Source organism: Ranitomeya imitator, chromosome 1 (assembly GCF_032444005.1).
Source record: "Ranitomeya imitator isolate aRanImi1 chromosome 1, aRanImi1.pri, whole genome shotgun sequence".
NCBI lineage: Eukaryota > Metazoa > Chordata > Amphibia > Anura > Dendrobatidae > Ranitomeya > Ranitomeya imitator.
In genome coordinates this window covers 9813142-9828728 of record NC_091282.1, presented here as the reverse complement: position 1 = coordinate 9828728, position 15587 = coordinate 9813142, and the positions used below count along the sequence as shown (strand labels likewise).

The window sequence follows — 15587 nt, the reverse complement described above, 5'->3', positions numbered from 1 at the left end:
TGCCTTTATGAACAAATCAATCCACAGAGTATCACCTTGCTTATAAACCATGGTATCTAAAAATTGTATCCTATCAAGTGAGTATGTCATGGTAAATTTCAACTCCGGGTGTATACCATTAATTTCGGCCAGAAAATCAAAAAGGTCCTCCTGAGTCCCCTCCCACACACAAAAGATGTCATCAATGTAGCGCCACCAGGCCCGGACGTGACGCCAGAAGATGGATCTGTACACGTGTTGGTCCTCGATGTGGATCTCAATACTAGAGACGTTACAGCCAAGAGGGCTAAATGTAGATTACAATCTACAAATATGCATGGTTTAATATAGCTATTATATGTGAGGACTGGATGGTCCATAATATTATTATTAATAAGATCAATATGTATATCCTGTGCCTTAATCCTCATGTGGCATCCCCCATGTATTTTTAATTTTGTGCTGTACATGCTTTTAATTGTTTTTTCTTCTCTTTTTCTTTTGTCTTTTTTTGTGTATTTAGGATTTGATATCCAAGGAACATACGGAGGACATTGGGGATTTTTTTCCCCTTTTCCCCTTGTCTTTTTTCCGGCTGACTTTCAGTTTCTCCTCCTTTTGATCCTTGTCTGCCACATCACCTTACTAACAGGGCATCCTATGTGAGTATAGGGCGGTTGCCATGGATTTGGCTAAGTGTATATCATCCCTATCGGTGCTGATGTGGTGCAGCATATGGGCGTGCGGGGGGTGTTGGCGCTGATGCGCCTTGTTCCTCCCTGCCGATCATATGGTTGCGCCCTCTGCCTGATGGTCTGGGTGATGACGTTCCTCCTGCGACGCTGGGCGCGGTGTGTCACACCAGGTTGCGATCACATGACCGCTCTCCTGGTGTGCGCTCTGCGCAGGCGCCGGCGTCTGACGGTGGATGGATACCTCTACATGGGTAGGTGTTGACTATTGGTGAGCAGCATCTGTGCCCCTTTTAACAGATGGTGATTTGATGATTGATATATGGACTTATATGGGACCGTTCGATTGGGTGAACCATCGTCATGACAACGAAACAGCTATAGCCAGGATTGGACGTTCGATTTGTTATTATGTTCCCTGTGTGTTTCTTTTAATATTAGTATAGATCTCTATATGATGAGGCGGTGATTGGTTGTTAACTGCTTGATTTTATAATGTTATATGTAATATGCATGTTTCAAATGCGATTTTACTGGGATTTAATAAAGGCCGCCCCTTGATAGTGATTGGTTCCTTTATTGGTTCCACACTATTTAAGATGGCCACTGTGGATGCTGTTGTGAATTCTGTGGCTGAATTCACTCCTGTGGTCACAAGTGGTACTGCAGCTTCTGAGCTTCCTTCCTCAGGTGTTCTGGTGAGCTCGTTAACTGCTTCGTTACTTAACTCCGCCTGATGCTGCTATCCCTGCTCCTTGTCAATGTTCCAGTGTTGGATCTGAGCTTCTCCTGATTGTTCCTGTGACCTGCTGCTCTGTATAGCTAAGTGCTTTTTTGCTATTTTGTTGCTTTTTTTCTGTCCAGCTTGTCTTTTGTTTTGCTGGTAGCTCTGAGAAGCAAAGGGTGTACCGCCGTGCCGTTAGTTCGGCACGGTGGGTCTTTTTTGCCCCCTTTGCGTGGTTTTTGCTTTAGGGTTTTTTGTAGACTGCAAAGTTCGCTTTACTATCCTCGCTCTGTCTAAGATTATCGGGCCCCACTTTGCTGAATCTATTTCATCCCTACGTTTTGTCTTTTCATCTTACTCACAGTCATTATATGTGGGGGGCTGCCTTTTCCTTTGGGGTATTTCTCTGGGGGCAAGTCAGGCCTATTTTTCTATCTTCAGGCTAGCTAGTTTCTTAGGCTGTGCCGAGTTGCATAGGTAGTTGCTAGGCGCAATCCACAGCCGCTATTAGTTGTGTTTAGGATAGGATCAGGTGTGCAGTCTACAGAGTTTCCACGTCTCAGAGCTCGTTCTTTTGTTTTTTGGTATTTGTCAGATCACTGTGTGCGCTCGGATCGCTAGGCACACTGTGTCTCTGGATTGCCTTCATTACACCTTTCATTACCAGACATAACAGGATGCTGTGTATACTTGACAAAGGCCAACCCGGCCGAAACGTTGTATCTTTTTGTATGGCTCAATAAAGACGTTTTTGGACACGACTTCACCTGGTATGGACGCTGCTCTTTTTTCTTTTTTTCCCACTCTATGATCTGTCTCTTTTGGGTATGTCTGCTGAGTAAGCACTTCTTATTACTTGGATCAAGCTTTTCTATTAACCCATCTGACTACTTCACCATGTTTACATATGCCCTTACAGTGTTTGCTGCACTAATCCTCACTCTCCTTCTCTATCCCCAAAACCCAGCACCCTCTAACCAAATAATCATCTCTCCTTCCCTCTTACCTCCCCACCAGACCTCCTCCTCCACCCTGCTCCTCAACTTCAGATCTCTCCTAATAAAACATAAAACAAGCCGCCCACTCGCTTTCTCCCACCTCCTCGCGACATATCTCCCAATCCTGGACCCCCACAGCTCATACCTCCCATTACTACCCCCTCCTACTGCTCCGTATCAAATATAAACTACCGCAATCTTTCCAACATAAAACCCATGCTCCTTACGCCCACCCCCCTGCTCCCTCTCTCTGGAGCACTCTGGAATGCCCGCTCAATCTGCAATAAGCTCCCAAGCTTGCCTTCCTCGGCCTCACAGAAACATGGCTGACAACCTCTGACACCACCTCCCCTGCTGCGCTGTGTTACGTCAGCCTCCACTTCACCCACACCCCTCGCCCCGGCAACAGACACGATGGAGGAGTGGGTCTTCTCCTTTCTTCTAACTGCACCTTTAACCCAATCCCACCTCTACCCTCCCTTATCTTCCCCTCTTTTGAAGTCCACTCTGTCCGCATCTACTCTCCCTCCAACCTCCAAGTAGCCATCATATACCGACCTCCGGGCCCGGCCACTGCCTTTATTGACCAATTCTACCTGGCCTATTCACTTTCTTTCCACTGACATTCCCACTATCATCATGCGTGACTTCAACATTCCCACTGATAGCCTTCAGTCAACAGCCTCCAAACTCCTGTCCCTTACTTCATCTTTTGGACTTACTCAGTGGTATTCCGCAGCCACTCACACAGACGGACATACACTAGACCTGGTATAAACCCGTCTCTGCTCTCTAACTTCACCACCTCCCCCCTCCCTCTATCCGACTACCATCTGCTCACTTTCTCATCCCTGTCCTCCTCACCAGTCACCCATGTCCAGCAACATGCGCACCCCCGCAGAAACCTGAACACCTAGACACCCACACACTCTCTGACTCTATCCTACCACTGGCATCCATATCCATATCCTCACTCCACGACACAGACAGTTCCACTATTTTCCACAATGCCACTCTTGCATCAGCTATTGACGTGGTCACCCCACTCATTCATGGCAGAGTGTGATGTATCAATAGACAACCCTGGCACAATAACATCACTAAAAAGTTCCAGGAAGTGTCCAGGGTTGCAGAGCGGCGTTGGAAGAAAACACATTCGCAAGACGACTTCACTGCATTCAAATAGGCAACATTCGCTTTCAAATCTGCTCTCACCTCTGCTAAACAGGCCTACTTCACAACCCTCGTATCTTCCCTATCCTTCAACCCCAGTTATTAAAAACCTTTAACTGCCTCCTCCGCCCCCACTGCCTCCTCCAACCTCCCTCATCTCTGCTGAGGACTTTGCCACACTTTAAAAATAAGATCGACCAAACAAGGCAAATCTTCATTGTTCAGCCACCACAACCCCTTTGTATACCAGACCAATGCCCAAACCCCATAGCCTCCCTATCCAACATCACTGAAGGGGAGTGTCACGATAACGTAAAATTCCATGGTCTGAGGGATTTTTGCGCAGGTGACCATGGTCCTAGACACACCATCTGGAACCTTCCCTGGCTTGCCTGTAACCCTACACCCTCTCCTCACTCCTTCCTTCCTCCAGTAGGAATGTCAATTAGCCAGGAGTGTGTACAAGTTTCTTTGTTTGAAATCCATGTGCTTGCTGTATGGGGGGAAATATTAAAGAAGCCATAATGCGACGACAGCGTATGATAGAAATATGCCAGATACATATTTGGAACGTGCTTTGATAGAGCTTCACGACAACGCCTTTTGCTAAATTCTAGCACCAAGAGAACTCGAGAAATGGATTTCTCGTAAACAAAGTGGAATAGCTAACCCGAGTTAAGACTCAGTAGAAAACTAATTTCAATATAAGATGAGTGATGGGTGTTCCGTTATTCTGCTAAGTTCTCAAGCACATTTATGAGTATTATAAGTTTTCTTACCAAAATGTGCACCCGGGCAGATGGGGAGGGTGCAGGTAAACCAGCCCCTTTAGTGATGTCACAAGCCCAGAAGTTTAAGTTACTGCACTCAGCCCAGCCTTCAGTCTTACCTAAGAAGCTGTTGCACCAAGACCATCTGATGCATTGGGATGTCTGGCTCCTCCCACCAGCATGGTTTGCCGGGACTGATCTAAGCAACATGTGAGTGTTTATCTTCTTTAATCCCTGTTTTTTTTGTAATTGCTTGTACATACGGTACCTTAATTGTCTTATATTGCAAAACCTTTATATACCTTTTGTAAACACTGCCTACCTTTTCGGAGTAAAATATAAAATTTATTAGTTTCGCCTTCTACATGTTTTATAGCAAATTTTCATGTGCCTGATGTTAATTAAGCTACTAATTTTGTTTGGCTCCAACCCGTCTGTTGAGGAATCTGAGCTGGTGGCAGCGAAGTGTGTTCTGGGCTAGGTGGGTAAAGCTGGCAGCAACGAACGGGGTTTTATAAGCTATTGTCTGGCTGCGGCCTGAGCATTTATAATTCCCTTGCTGCAGCGCGCCGGCTAACCAGTCCACAGCGAAGCGGCCCATCCGGCGACTAATTATCCTAGTTCCCTGACTGACCTGAGTGTAAGGGGCCGCTAGAGAGCTGCAAGTTCTGAAGCGGAACTAGAAAGCGGAATATACATAAATCCCTGCAGTTCGTGACATACTGTAGCAGCAGTGGGATAACTAAAATAAGCCCCTGTGGTAAATTGATAGGTCAACAGCCTTGTTTGTGTTTTCATCAGTGTAGCAGTGGTGGGATAACTAAGAAAAGCCCCCTGCAGATGTTATAGCCGTGTGCCAACCAAAGGTCACCCCCTTTTCGTGACAGGGAGCTTAACCGTCTGCTCTCCAAATCACACCTCATCACTTGTGCACTAGACCCCATCCCATCCCACGTCCTCCCCAACCTCACCACCATTCTTATCCCATCCCTAATCCACCTCTTATTACGTTATCGGAGGTAAGAACGAAAGTGGACCCTCTGGACCGTGGAAGAGACCTACCCCTGGGCGAGCTGACCTAAAGTTAACCAACCCCTATACAGGGGCTGTCTGGAGCAGGCCCATAGATCACTAATCCACGGTAGCAGATACCAAGAGGGACGGCTCAGAAGGAGAGGAAAAAACAAAGAAAAGACCTAAACAGAAATACTGGAACGAGGGCGGTGAAACCAACGGCAACGAAAACGGGAAGTGGACGTCAGGCTTGAGCTGAAGGAAAGCTGGAACAGGAGCGAGACTGTGGGGAGAGAGAACAGAGAGAGCAGGGTAAATGGAAGGCAAAAAGCGAGAGGCAAGGAGTAGTACTCGGAGCTGGCACGAAGCACAGAGCGGAAGGTGGCCGGAGACAGAGGCAAATAGCAAATGATACTCAGGCACCTCCTAGCAGAGGAGGTGGCCTGAAATACAGTGAACCAACCCGGGATTGGCTGCAGCAGAAAACATCCGGTAGCAGAGGATCAAGACTGGAGCGAGCGCGTCAGCCGCAGACCCCTGCGCGCCTGCGCAGAAGCTGAATGTGGAGAGGGAACCCGCCGGGAACGAGCACGCCGCCTTCCAGAAGCAGGACAGCGGGAGCGAGCATTGAAGGAAGGAGTCAGTGTCGCTAAGGAGGAAGCGCGCCGGGACCCGGAAGAAGAACGACCGAGGTGAGCAGGAACCGCAGCACCAGCCGAAGGAGCAGCGCTCCGAGAGCCAGGAGCGGAGCAGCGAAGGTGAGTAGCGGTCGTAACAGTACCCCCCTCCTTAAAATCCCCCTTCCCAAAACTGGAGAGAAATTTTTTTAGAAGGCAAGGTGCATTGATATTCTCCAGAGGCTCCCACGAGCTCTCCTCAGGACCAAAACCCTTCCAATCCACCAAGAAATATTTTCTCCCACGAACCCTCTTCATGGCTAAAATATCCCTCACCTCAAAGATCTTATCAGCACAGACAGGCTGAGGAGAGGCGCAGGAAGAAGGAGCGAGGCAGGTAACTTCAGCTTATAGGCGACATCGTTGACCCGAATCAGACCGATGTAGTGAGGACCAAGCTTGCAGGATGGTATCTTGAGTCTAATGTAACGTGAGGAGAGCCAGACCTTGTCGCCGGGTAGGAACGGAGAAGTATCTAATCGCCTCTTGTCGGCAAATCTCTTCATCCTCACAGATGCCTTATTGAGAGCTCCTTTAACCTGTCCCCAAATAGAAGAAAAGTCCGAAGCCAAAGTATCAGCTGCCGGTACTCCAGACGTAGAGGAAAATCGGGAGAGGCATATTCGGATGTTGTCCGAACACGACGAAAAAAGGAGACTTTGCTGAGGACTCATTGGAGTGATTATTATAGGCAAACTCGGCCCAAGGCAGAAGGCTGACCCAATCATTTTGGTGGGCATTAGTGAAGTGACGAAGATAGGCAGCCACGATTTGATTTGTCCGTTCAGCTTGACCATTAGTCTGAGGGTGATAGGCAGACGAAAAATCTAAATAAACCTTCAGGAGTTTGCATAATGCCCTCCAAAAATGCGAAGTAAATTGTACTCCTCTGTCGGACACGATGTTTTGAGGAAAACCATGAAGTTTGAAGATATTGGAAATAAAGATCTTCGCCAATTCTGGAGCCGAGGGTAGACCAGGCAGGGGAACAAAATGTGCCATTTTGGAGAACCGATCTACCACCGTAAGGATGACTGTACAACCAGAGGAATTTGGTAAATCGGTAATGAAGTCCATGGCGATGTGCTGCCACGGACTAGAAGGTACTGGAAGAGGAAGCAGACCTCCATGAGGTAACTGTCTTGGCACTTTGTATTTAGCACAGGAAGGACAAGAGGCGACAAACTCTTTGATATCTTGACGCAACGAAGGCCACCAATAGTAACGAGAGATGAGAAGGAAGGTCTTCTTTATCCCGGCATGACCTGCCAATTTAGAAGAATGTCCCCAATGAAGCACTCTCTCTCTGTCGTTCTCTGCCACCAGGGTCTTACCTGGAGGACAGGCCATCCTTAAAGGAACCACCGTGATGATCTTGCAGGGATCCAAGTTATGTGCTGGTTCTTCGTCTAAGTCCTCTGGCTGCGAAAGCCTGGACAGAGCGTCTGCCTTGACATTTTTGTCGCCGGGCCGAAAACGAAGCTCGAAATCGAAGCGGGCAAAACAAAAAACAGGGACCAACGAGCCTGCCGTGGATTAAGTTTTTGCGCGGTCTGAAGGTAGGCCAAATTCTTGTGGTCAGAGAAAATTACGAATGGATGAACTGCTCCTTCGAGAAGATGCCTCCATTCCTCCAGAGCTAGTTTTATAGCCAAGAGTTCTCGGTCTCCAATGGTATAATTACGTTCAGACGCAGAAAACGTTTTGGAAAAGTATCCGCAAGGAACCAGACAACCCATAGAGGACCTTTGGGAGAGCACTGCTCCGGCTCCCGTGGAGGAGGCATCCACCTTGAGAACGAATGGCTTGTTAATTTCAGGATGGTGTAGTACTGGAGCGGAGGAAAAAGACTGCTTCAGGAGCACAAAGGCATTCTCGGCCTCCGAGGTCCAAGTCTTCGGGTTGGAACCCTTGTGGGTGAGAGCAGAAAGAGGCCGAATAGCTGAGGAAAAATGAGAAATGAACTGCCTGTAGTAGTTAGCGAATCCCAGAAACCGCTGGATGGCTTTTATCCCATTGGGACGCGGCCAATTGAGAATGGCATTCACTTTCTCAGGATCCATCTTAAGACCGGAATCCGAAATGATGTATCCAGGAAAGGGCAAATAAGTTTGTTCGAAGAGACACTTCTCCTATTTAGCATAAAGACGGTTCTCTCTTAGTCACTGCAAAACCAAACAGACACTTCTTCTGTGGGACGGTAAGTCTGCCGAGAACACTAGAATGTCGTCCAAATATTCCACAACACAGGAATAGAGAAGGTCTCGAAAAATGTCATTAACGAATTCTTGGAAGACTGCGGGAGCATTACATAGACCGAACGGCATCACCAAGTATTCATAATGGCCGTCTCGAGTGTTAAAAGCGGTCTTCCATTTATCACCGGCGCGGATTCGGACAAGATTGTAAGCACCTCGAAGATCCAACTTAGTGAAAATTCGCGCCCCTCTAAGTCGATCAAAGAGCTCAGGGAGGAGAGGTAGAGGGTACTTGTTCTTGACCGTATGTTGTTCAAACCTCTGTAGTCGATGCAAGGTCGAAGTGAACCGTCCTTCTTCTTGACGAAGAAGAATCCCACATCAGCGGGAGAAGAAGACTTTCGAATGAATCCCTTAGACAAATTCTCTTGGATGTATTCGGACATGGCTTTGGTCTCAGCAGGAGAAAGTGGGTAAATTCTCCCCCTAGGTGGGGTGGAACCGGGAAGAAGCTCGATCGGGCAGTCATAGGTACGATGTGGAGGAAGACTCAGCTTCTTTCTTATCGAAAACATCTATGAGGGACCAGTATGGAGAAGGTAGACCTAAGGGAACGGAAACTGCAGGTGGCGGGGTAACAGGACAAACAGACTGCAGGCATTGTCTTTGACAAGTGGATCCCCAATGGAGCACGTCACCCGAACGCCAGTCAAGAGTAGGTTCATGAGTTCGGAGCCACGGTAACCCAAGTAGTAGAGCATGGGCGAGGTTAGGCAGAACGTAGAAAGAGATCTTCTCATGATGTAGAGCCCCGATCTGAAGTTCAATTTCTTCCGTAACCAAGGTGATGGCGTCTTGCAAGGGTCTCCCATCTACGGAGACGATCAGACGAGGAGTGTCCAAAGAGCACTGAAACGCGAAGCCTCCGAACCGCCTCAAGACTGATAAAATTGCCTGCCGCGCCCGAATCCACATACGCTACCTCGGAAAAACGCTTCAGTTTAAAAATAAGCAAGACGGACAGAAACAAGGGTTGAGAGGAATCAGAAACACCTAGGGAGGCCTCTCTTACCTGTCCTAGGCGGAGGAGTTTTCCGGTCTCTCGGGGCAAGACCGCAGTAAATGCGAAGCGCTACAGCAGTAGAAGCAGAGTCCTTGGGAACGTCTCTCCCGACGACGTTTCTCTGCCATCTTGACACGATGTACTTGCATAGGCTCAGGTACGGATGCAGTAGGAGACAACAGAGGACGTGGACTCCCAGACCTGCGAACAGATGGTAAAGAGCGAACGGGCCTCCTCTCTCTAGCGGACTCACGAGTTCGCTCTTGGAAGCGCAGGTCAATGCGTGTTGACAGAGATATGAGATCTTCTAAAGAGGTTGGGGTATCTCGTCCTGCCAACTCATCCTTTAACCGACTGGACAGGCCTCGCCAGAAAGCGCCAACCAAAGCCTCATTGTTCCACCCTAGCTCAGAGGCTAGGGTGCGAAAGCGGATGGCATACTGACCAACAGTTTGAGAGCCCTGTTGTAGGTTGAAAAGCGACTCGGTCATGGAAGCTAGGCGCCCGGGCTCGTCAAAAACCCGGCGGAAAGTTTCTAGAAAAATAGCTAATTGAGAAACTATGGGATCATCCCGCTCCCACAGGGGATTGATCCAAGCCAAAGCCTCCCCCTCTAAATGAGACACAATAAAAGCCACCTTGGCCCTATCGGTAGGATATTGCTGAGGAAGGAGTTCGAAGTGGAGATGGCACTGGTTCAGGAATCCCCTAGAGTTTGGGATCCCCGCTATACCTGGGAGGTTTGCCTAGGCGAGGTGGCGGATGGGGTGAAGCCGTAGAATTAGGGTCCTGTGAGACCACCTGAGCAGAGACCGACTGCAAGTTAAATAAGCGGTCGTCAATAGAGGCCATATAGGAGAGCATGCGCGCCTGCGTATCGCGCTGCTGGGAGAGCTCTTGCTGCAGACCCGCCAATTGAGAAGCATTAACTGGGTCGGAGGTTTGTAGAGAGGTCAGACGAGACTCCATAGTTTTCATGAAGGACATGATGCGCTGCTGATTATCGCGCAAGTGTGCCAATTCTTTCTGGGCAGAAAACGCGGCACCTGCGGGTCCATGGCCTGAGTATACTATTACATTATCGGAGGTAAGAACGAGAGTGGACCCTCTGGACCGTGGAAGAGACCTACCCCTGGGCGAGCTGACCTAAAGTTATCCAACCCCTATACAGGGGCTGTCAGGAGCAGGCCCAGAGATCACTAATCCACGGTAGCAGATACCAAGAGGGACGGCTCAGAAGGAGAGGAAAAAACAAAGAAAAGACCTAAACAGAAATACTGGAACGAGGGCGGTGAAACCAACGGCAACGAAAACGGGAAGTGGACGTCAGGCTTGAGCTGAAGGAAAGCTGGAACAGGAGCGAAACTGTGGGGAGAGAGAACAGAGAGAGCAGGGTAAATGGAAGGCAAAAAGCGAGAGGCAAGGAGTAGTACTCGGAGCTGGCACGAAGCACGGAAGCACAGAGCGGAAGGTGGCCAGAGACAGAGGCAAATAGCAAATGATACTCAGGCACGTCCTAGCAGAGGAGGTGGCCTGAAATACAGTGAACCTACCCGGGATTGGCTGCAGCAGAAAACATCCGGTAGCAGAGGATCAAGACTGGAGCGAGCGCGTCAGCCGCAGACCCCTGCGCACCTGCGCAGAAACTGAACGTGGAGAGGGAACCCGCCGGGAACGAGCGCGCTGCCTTCCAGAAGCAGGACAGCGGGAGCGAGCATTGAAGGAAGGAGTCAGCGTCGCTAAGGAGGAAGCGCGCCGGGACCCGGAAGAACGACCGAGGTGAGCAGGAACCGCAGCACCAGCCGAAGGAGCAGCGCGCCGAGAGCCAGGAGCGGAGCAGCGAAGGTGAGTAGCGGTCGTAACACCTTCTGGCACCTTCCCTTCTGCCTTCAAACATGCCACAATCACGCCTATCCTTAAAAAGCCAACCCTCGATCCAACTGCTATGTCCAGCTATCACCCAATATCGCTGCTCCCGTTCACTTCCAAACTCCTGGAGCAGCACGTCCACGCTGAACTTTCCTCCCACCTCTCATCTAACTTGCTCTTTGACAATCTACAATGTGGTTACCACCCCCATCATTCCACTGAGACAGCCCTGACCAAAATTACTAACGACCTACTTACAGCCGAAGCTAACGGGCAATACTCTGTACTCCTCCTCCTAGACCTGTCCTCAGCTTTCGACACAGTTGAAAACTGCCTTCTACTACAGATCTTCTCCTCCTTTGGCATCAAAGACCTCGCCCTATCCTGGGTCTCCTCGTACCTTTCCAACCGCACATTCAGCATTTTCCACTCCCACACTACCTCCCCATCCCACCCCCTCTCTGTTGGAGTCCCCCAAGGCTCTGTTCTAGGACCCCTACTCTTCTCAATCTATACACTTGACCTGGGACAACTGAAAGTCCCATGGATTCCAGTACCACCTTTATGCTGATGACACTCAGATCCACCTTTCTGGCCAAGACGTCACCGCTCTGCTGTCCAGAATCTCGGAGTGTCTATCAGCCATATCCTCCTTCTCTCGTTTCTTCAAACTCAATGTGGACAAATCTGAACTCATCATCTTTCATCCATTTCATAGATCTTCCTTACCTGAACAATCTATCGCAATTAACAACATCACGCTTTCCCCCGTACCGGAAGTCCGATGCCTCAGAGTAATCCTTGACTCTGCCCTGTCCTTCAAACCGCACATCCAAGTTCTTTCCACCTCCTGTCGCCTCCAACTGAAAAATATCTCCAGAATCTGTCCTTTCCTCAACCGTCAATCTACTAAAAAACACTTGTACATGCCCTCATCATCTCCTGCCTGGACTACTGCAACATCACTGGCTCCCATTCCCTCAGTGTATCCAGTTCAAATTACTAATACTGACCTACAAAGCCATCCATAACTCATCTCCGCCATACATCTCTGACCTAATCTCCCGATATCTTCCCTCACGTAATCTCCGCTCCTCCCAAGACCTCCTTCTCTCCTCCACACTTATTCGCTCCTCACCCAACCGCCTCCAAGACTTCTCCCGAATATCCCCCATCCTCTGGAATTTTTAGCCCCAACACGTCCGACTAGCAATCACATTCAGATCCTTCAGACTGAACCTGAAAACCCATCTCTTCAGGAAAGACTACAGCCTGTACTGACCCCGCTGCCTCCTCATCACTACCGGAGCTACCGCCTTACCAACACCGGAGCTCCTGCAACCCCCAACCTACTGTCTCCTTCCCCACCATCCTTTAGAATGTAAGCCCGCAAGGGCAGGGTCCTTGCCCCTCTGTATCAGTCGTTAGGTCGTTTACTGTGATATCTGAAATTTGTATGTAACCCCATTTCTCATGTACAGCCCCATGGAATCAATGGTGCTATATAAATAAATAATATAATATAAATAAATAATATTAATACATGAGATTTGAGCTGGCTTTTTGCTAAATAAAATGTACTTACAAAAATGAAGGTTCTTAGCGCATAAATTGGCCAATTCATGTGTGCCCATCAACCACTGCAGGGTGACCTACCTTTGATAGGTCCCTAAGTTAATAATTATCAAACATGACTCCCCCGGGCTACAAGCCTACATTTTACATGGGCTGCTAGCCAGAACGCCAGCCTCAGTGTAGGAGGCAAACACAGGTGACAGGTAGGACGACTCTACATGTGACATGTGTCGTCAATCATGAGCACCAGGCAGAGGCTGCTACATCACCAACATTCATAGGACGGAGAGATTCATAACCTGTAACACAAGCTCAGTCATTTATATGGCAGCACGGGACTTGTGGAAGACAAATATGGACAGAAAGGATAGAAGTAATAGGAACAAAGGTAAAGGAAAACTAAATCTGTGCTTCCTAAATCATTAAGAAGAGGTGTGAAGGCGGATCCATTATTCATCGGTGCACCGCCGGACTCTACAGGAGCAGCCTGTTGTGAATTCTGTGGTCAAGCTCCCTCCTGTGGTCACAAGTGGTACTGCGGCTTCTGAGTTTCCTTCCTCAGGTGATGAGGTTGAGTCGTTAGGTGCCGCTCTATTTAACTCCACCTAGTGCTTTCATCCTGGCCTCCAGTCAATGTTCTAATGTTGGTCTGCTTCCTCCTGGATCGTTCCTGTGGCCAGTCTTTCCTGCATGAGCTAAGTTTGCTTGTGTTGTTTTTTGCTATTTTATCTGTCCAGCTTGCTATATTTGTTTTTCTTGCTTGCTGGAAGCTCTGGGACGCAGAGGGAGTACCTCCGTACCGTTAGTCGGTGCGGAGGGTCTTTTTGCCCCCTCTGCGTGGTTGTTTGTAGGGTTTTGTGTTGACCGCAAAGCAATCTTTCCTATCCTCGGTCTATTCAGAAAGTTGGGCCTCACTTTGCTAAATCTATTTCATCTCTGCGTTTGTATTTTCATCTTAACTCACAGTCATTATATGTGGGGGGCTGCCTTTACCTTTGGGGAATTTCTCTGAGGCAAGGTAGGCTTATTTTCCTCTTAGGGCTAGCTAGTTTCTCAGGCTGTGCCGAGTTGCATAGGGAGCGTTAGGCGCAATCCACGGCTGCCTATAGTGTGGTTGGATAGGATTAGGGATTGCGGTCAGCAGAGTTTCCACGTCTCAGAACTTGTCATATGTTTTTGGTTATGGTCAGGTCACTTTGTGTGCTCTGAACTTCAAGGTCCATTGCGGTTCTGAATTACCTTATCATAACAGCAGCCGCGCCATCACCGGACACTTCTGCTGTGATGTGGACAGCGGATAAAGCTTCAATGAAGTGGAGACTCCTCACACGCCGGACATTACTACACACCAGTCATTATCATCACGTGACGGTCATTATTACATACCTGTGGAAACATCTCCCAGAATCTCCTCCTTCCCATCACTCACACACGGCTGATCCCCCCTCGTCATCGCTTCTTCTGTCTCATCCTTCACTTTATTCTTAGTCAGATCTTCCCCCTGATATATCAGATGTAACAATCAGCAAAATACAAGAAACCACCAAAATCTGTGACCTCTATGACCTCGATCAGAAATGTCCCCCCATATACAGATCCGGTACAGGGCTCAGCACCGTCTACCTGATGATCCTCCGGGATGTTGTGATTCTCCTCCGGACAGTCCTGGGGATACAGAGGACGGGGACATCTCTCTGGTGGATTTCTCCTCCTGGATCCATCTGTGGAGACACACAGTGATGGAATAGATTGTGTCATGTGATGATGAGATGATGGGAGTAGTAGTAGGTGACCACAGAACAGACATGACAGTCTCCCCTCCTCACCCTGCTGACCGGCCCATATTGCGATCGCCTCTTGTGCTCCATGTATAACCTCAACCTGAATATCAATCAGATCTTCACCCTAAAAAGAAAAATGTAAGATGAGCTCAGGTCCCATCACTTCATGGTCAGATGTTGTGGAGGCTTCAGTGTCATCTACCTGATGATCCTCCGGGATGTTGTGATTCTCCTCCGGACAGTCCTGGGGGTACAGAGGACGGGGACATCTCTCTGGTGGATTTCTCCTCCTGGATCCATCTGTGGTGACACAGACTGAATACATCACCTGCCGTGTATCTGTCTATATATGAGACACTTCTCTCAGAACCGGTAATTCTACGTTCAGCGTGGTGTGTGGAGCCCCCGGTACACAGCGGTTAGTGCCGATCAATGTATAGAAAGGACAACTAGAGAGCAGGCACCGGGGTCATGGGCGCTTACTGATGAACACGGGGAGCGAGGAGAGATTGTCTGGTCAGATTTCACAGAAAAGCCCCATAATACATATTCTACTGAACAAACATTCCATTAACCCCTTCAACCCCGGTCTGTTTACAATTCTGACCAGCGTCACTTTATAAGGTAATAACTCTGGAGCTTCTATAAATCCCGGTGATTCTGACATTGTTTTATTCGTGACACTTTGTACTTTACGTTACTGGTAAATTTAGGTTAATAGGATTTGTGTTTATTTATGAAACTTTGCCAAAAAAAAAAACTGACAATTTCGGAATTTTCAAAAACTTAAATTGTATGCCCTTTAACCCCTACACGCCATGGCAATTTTGCAGTTTTTCTTCACTGTATCCCAAAAGCCATAACTTTTTATTTTTCCTTCCCCATAGCAGTATGAAGGCTTGTTTTTTGCGGGACGAGTTGTATTTTTGGTTATCATGCGATTCACTGGAAAGTAGGAAGACAATTCTAAGTGTGTTTAAATTGCAAAAAAAAGAAAAATTCAATTAAAATCTTTGGGGTAATTTTTATTTATCATGTTCACTATACAGTAAAACGGACCTGGCACTATGATTC

The 15587-nt window shown here is 48.3% G+C and overlaps 1 protein-coding gene across 1 annotated transcript in view; it reads right to left on the bottom strand.

The window, feature by feature from the left end:
* LOC138657446 (zinc finger protein 850-like) overlaps positions 1–15244 on the bottom strand; it is a 63916-nt gene extending 48672 nt beyond the window's left edge. Inside the window, exons 1-4 of the mRNA XM_069745238.1 lie at positions 14716–15244; positions 14559–14637; positions 14356–14453; positions 14119–14233 (exon numbers count right to left, since the gene is read on the bottom strand). The gene's annotated coding sequence lies outside the window, so the exon portion shown is untranslated. The remainder of the gene's footprint in view (positions 1–14118; positions 14234–14355; positions 14454–14558; positions 14638–14715) is intronic.
* Positions 15245–15587: the final 343 nt, after the last annotated feature.